Source organism: Triticum dicoccoides, chromosome 7A (genome assembly GCF_002162155.2).
Source record: "Triticum dicoccoides isolate Atlit2015 ecotype Zavitan chromosome 7A, WEW_v2.0, whole genome shotgun sequence".
NCBI lineage: Eukaryota > Viridiplantae > Streptophyta > Magnoliopsida > Poales > Poaceae > Triticum > Triticum dicoccoides.
In genome coordinates, this window is record NC_041392.1 from 572031282 (window position 1) to 572037180 (window position 5899).

Sequence of the window (5899 nt, forward strand, 5' to 3'; positions counted from 1 at the left end):
AGCACGTCTCCTATGCCTTCGCATGTACTATTAATTACTTAAACTTGTGTGGAACTAGGGTTCAGAGATTGACCATCAATTCATCCTGGATCAAATCCATTTCCGAGGAACAAAATTCCTGATCAGTGCCAGGCAAATAATTAAAGCCTGATCCTATCACAGCTCCATTTAATCGCATGCCCGCTGTGGGGAGATTGAACGTACCACCCGCTAAGTAGCGGATCCACCCGATTGATCCGGGCCAGCGAATTCGTACGCCACACACGTAATCTCCATCCAGTTAAGATGGGAATCCCTTCGCAGCAAGCGGAACAATAGTAATTAAGCTCGGTGCAGCTGGTTCGTACGTGGTACTGTGGTACGAGCAGAGCCCCATACTTAGCATATGTCTTTCACTCCTAAGTAATATCAATGTTTACCTAAGAAATAAATATGGATTCTATAGTTAATGGCTTGGTAGAACTTTTGCTAAATTACATATAAATACTACAATCTGATCCAACTTTACACAATGCAGATATGAAAGGGAAAATCCAATTTGATGTGATATGGGATTCACACTGATATTTCATGACCTTTGGTCCTTATAATACTGGAAGCAATCCAATTGCTTGTTCAGGTGTCAAATAAGATGTGCATGTTTCCAACACTTATCTTAAGGAGTGAAATTATTTTGCCACTAAAAAGGAGCAAGCACATTAGGAGTAAAAACATGTTTATTTCCCTTGAATTAGAGTGAAAAACAGGGTAGACTGTTGGTTAATGTGATATTCTATTTCTGTCAGATGGCTTGAAATTTCTTTAACATTACTTTTAGTGTTAATGTCATGTATCATCATATTTATTTCCAAACTTTGGCGTGAGGTTATATTGCCAGTTTATGTCATGTTCGGTTCACAAATATATATTGCCAGTCAATGCCTTTAAGCTTTGTTGGTAGATTTTGTCATTTACAATGCATAAAATCTATTTCTACTTTTAGTGTAAAATTGACTTGTACACAGTTTGACATTTTCAGAGTCATTTACAATGCATAAAATCTATTTCTACTTTTAGTGTAAAATTGACTTGTACACAGTTTGACATTTTCAAACATTGTGCTTACATGTGTTTGCTTTCGCTATATTTACTATAGATAGTGTTCTGACAGATTTTATAAAGTATGTCAATAGTTGGATCATGTATCCTTGACTCGTAGACAAGTTCAAAGATTTACATTCTTCAGAGTGCATAACTGACACTCTAGATGCTAACTTCGACTGCTTACATAACCAATATTTAGTTCAAGGAAGCTTTAGGTCTTACCTTGGAAATTTCTTTTACCTCTTCCATCCAGCACGGACATGCTTTTCAATTATTGATTACCTATTTTACACACAAAAAAAGTTCCCAATAATCTTTTCTACAATAGTCCAACATAATCAAAGGAGTCACTAAAATTAACCTGGAAATACCAAGGGAACCTATAGGCATGGCCGCCGCAATAATCAATCCTCCTCCCTCGACACTTATGCCATCGCTCCCCTTCCCGCGATCCAATTTTCTCTCTATTTCATAACTCTATGATACGTGCATTGCACGTGCATACTTACTAGTACATAGTAACAATTATGTTGCAGTTTTGGGTTTTGTATGCATATCATCTAATTCACTATGTTCCTTATTGGTTCATGATTTTGACCGGATCAACTATCTCTTAACAGGCTCTCTCACTCAGTTGAGGTATTCAATTATGGATTTTATTCACAATTTTGACTGGGTCAATGATTTACCAAGTTAATCGGCGTAAAAACACATCAGGCATGTGCACCCTCTCACCATCTAAAAAAAGAAGCGCCAACATATGACATTATAGCACAAATATAGTACATGCGGTTACGAACACAAATAACTTCTTCACATAAGTATTGCTTGATTAGCATATAACACATAGTCACAACGCCAAAAAAGCCCACTACACAACACATTATAAAAAAAGAAAAGAAAACACACTTCATCATCTTCCTCACACGTCAAACCAATTTTTATTTTGATGAAATCTCAACAACACCATAAACGCATCGAAGCGCACCCAACCCTTTTAATCTAAAGTTACTAGGCTCCCTAGAAATGAAATCTCGATTCATCGAGGTACCTTTTGCATTTGTGGCCTCACGGGTCAAGGAATGCTTATGTTGTGGGCTGTGACTAGGCCTATTCATACATGAACGTGGAGCTCCTACGATGATCTATAGACAAATCTTTAAATTCATGAACATTTTAAAATCCGTGAATATTTTCGAAAATGTGTTAACACTTCTGAAAATCAGAGAACTTCTTTTGAAATCTGGTAACATTTTTTTAATTCATGAGCATTTTTAAATTAGCAAAAAAAAAATCCACAAACATGTTTAATTTACGAGCATTTTTCAATATCCATAGACATTTTTTATTTTTAAAATATTTTCTAAAATTTATGAATATTTTTATTTTATTGAAACATTTAAAACATTTGCTTTACTTTTTAAGTTTTCCTTCCGCTTTTTTTCCTTCGCTTCTGCGAATGGGTTAAGGCCCAATAGGATGACTGGCCAGCCAACCAAAGCGAGTGTTATGAGGAGTGCATGTTTAGCCGTCCTTCGACATGTTACACAGTGAATAGGGCCTCCAACGCGTGTGGGATATTTAGCTGGCGGGGGAGGGGTAAATTGGTTTTCTGCTTCATGCGTTTGTGAGGAGGTGACGCCAACTTGCCGGTTCTAATCTTAGCTGAGCGTCGGGTCACTGCTTTCTGCGTCTTCCCCGTCAGGCTCCTTAGGCAATGGATTCACAGTGGAAGACCCACGTCGTGCTAGCGTTGGGGGAGAGCTAGAATAGAAAGATCTGGCGCTGGAGATCCAAGCCAACATGAGCACACGTCGAAGAGTAGTTGTAGTTAGGCCTCGTGGCAGTATATCTGACCTCAAGGTTGAGAGATGACTAGGTTGAGAGGGAATCTTTTTGGGCACAAAAACTGGTGCAAGGAGAGAGATTGATGCACGAGTGAATAGGGTTGTATGGGATCCATGAATTGTATGCCTAGGGCAATGTCTGAACGTGCCAGCAAAGTAGGGAAGCTAGAGAAAAGTGAGGTCCATATTTGTGTATGTGGTTTGATGGTCAATTCGGTTTATGTAAGATAGAAATCATTAATACACATGTTCACAAACAGCTAAACACCAAATCACCATAAACCTAATAAATGAAGAATATATGTCAACTCAGTTCATTTCAGTTCTTCAATTTTCGATGTAGAAGTGTTCATCTGTAATTGTAATAACTAAGAAAAAATAGACTTAACTCACGATTGATCAGAATGCGTGTCACCCAAACGTGGCCAAATGGGTTGGTCCTGGCGTGCCGACCCAATAGCCCGCGTGCCCGTTGATACGTCTCCGTCGTATCTACTTTTCCAAACACTTTTGGCCTTGTTTTGGACTCTAACTTGCATGATTTGAATGGAACTAACCCGGACTGACGCTGTTTTCAGCAGAATTACTATGGTGTTATTTATGTGTAGAAACAAAAGTTTTCGAAATGACCTGAAACTTCACGGAACATCTTTTTGAAAATAATAAAAAATCCTTGCAAAAGATGAAGACCAGGGGGCCCACACCCTAGCCACGAGGGTGGGGGGCGCGCCTGCCCCCCTAGGGCGCACCCCCTACCTCGTGGGCCCCCTGGAGCTCCTCCGACCTCGACTCCAACTCTATATATTTGCTTTCGGGGAGAAAAAACCCAGAGAGAAGGATTCATCACGTTTTACGATACGGAGCCGCCGCCAAGCCCTAAAACCTCTCGGGAGGGCTGATCTGGAGTCCGTTCGGGGCTCCAGAGAGGGGAATCCGTCGCCATCGTCATCATCAACCATCCTCCATCACCAATTTCATGATGCTCACTGCCGTGCGTGAGTAATTCCATCGTAGGCTTGCTGGACGGTGATGGGTTGAATGAGATTTATCATGTGATCGAGTTAGTTTTGTTAGGGTTTGATCCCTAGTATCCACTATGTTCTGAGATTGATGTTGCTATGACTTTGCCATGCTTAATGCTTGTCACTAGGGCCCGAGTGCCATGATTTCAGATCTGAACCTAACATGTTTTCATCAAATATATGAGAGTTCTTGATCCTATCTTGTAAGTCTATAGTCACCTATTATGTGTTATGATCCGTTAACCCCGAAGTGACAATAATCGGGATCTTACCGGTGATGACCGTAGTTTGAGGAGTTCATGTATTCACTATGTGTTAATGCTTTGGTCTGGTACTCTATTAAAAGGAGGCCTTAATATCCCTTAGTTTTCGCTAGGACCCCGCTGCCACGGGAGGGTAGGACAAAAGTGTCATGCAAGTTCTTTTTCATAAGCACGTATGACTATATTCGGAATACATGCCTACATTACATTGATGAATTGGAGCTAGTTCTGTGTCACCCTAGGTTATGACTGTTACATGATGAACCGCATCCGGCATAATTCTCTATCATCGATCCATTGCCTACGAGCTTTCCATATATTGTCCTTCACTTATTTACTTTTTCGTTGCTATTGCTATCATCACTACAAAATTCCAAAAACATTACTTTTGCTACTGTTACCTTTTGCTACCGTTACCACTACTATCATATTACTTTGCTACTAAATACTTTGCTGCAGATATTAAGTTTCCAGGTGTGGTTGAATAGACAACTCGGCTGCTAATACTTGAGAATATTATTTGGCTCCCCTTGTGTCGAATCAATAAGTTTGGGTTGAATATTCTACCCTCGAAAACTGTTGCGATTCTCTATACTTGTGGGTTATCACCCGTCTCGTGATGAGTTGGCATGGCACACAGATTAAAGGGTAGTGCCCGACACTGGCCAGATAGGGGCGTGCTTGAGTTACCTGGTCAGGCACGTATGCTAGCCCAACCCGACATGACATGACCGGCCCGTCTGGCACGTTAGCGAGGGAGAGAGAGTTGTTGCGAGGAGCGTCTCACTCACTTGTCTTGTGCGCATGTCAGGCAAGAGAGATGGAGACACACACAAATAGAGAGACGTTGCAGGGAGGAGCGAGGAGACCATGAAAGGTTTAGGGGGATGGGGTTTGGGACGGTTTAGAGGGGTTTAGTGTCCGTTTAGCACCGAATTTCAAATATTTGACCGTTAGAGGGCTAAATTGGTCCAAAAATGTCATTTTTTTTTCTATAAAAGGGCTGCTCACCCCTCTCATTTCTCACTCAAAGCCCCTCTCATTTCCCCCACTCAACACATGGATGATCCCAACCGGTTCCAATTCAATGCAAGTAATTTCGATATGCGCATACCCGAGTTTGTCAATCCCACTGCCCACAATACCACCACCTATCCTTCTTCCGACAAGAATACACAATCACCATACGACACCCATTCCACTACTGCCAGCACTATCTCCACCAATATCGGTACAAGAAGGGTTTGTCGCAAAACCTCAAATTGTTAGGACTACTTCAATGAAGAAATAATTGTGGATGGGTGGTATCAACATGCTTAAAGCTAGGTGGAAAGGATGTGGGGGACGAATATTCCAAGGGAGGAGGGGCAAGGATGAATCACCCACCTGAATATACTGTTTCACCTTTCCCCTTGCGAAATACAAGTCCCCGTATCTTTTGACACCACCCACTACGAAGTAGTCTCATCACTTTGAATTTTTGCGACGAACCCTTTTTGTGCCGATGATGTTGGAGAAAGTGTTGACAGTAGTGGAATGAGTGTTGGATTGTGCCCGTGTATTCTCGTCGAAAGAAGGATAGGTGGTGGTATTGTGGACAGTGGGGTCGACAAACTCGAATATGTGAATATATAAATCACTTACATGGAGGTTGCACTGCTTGGGATCATCCATGTTTAAGTGT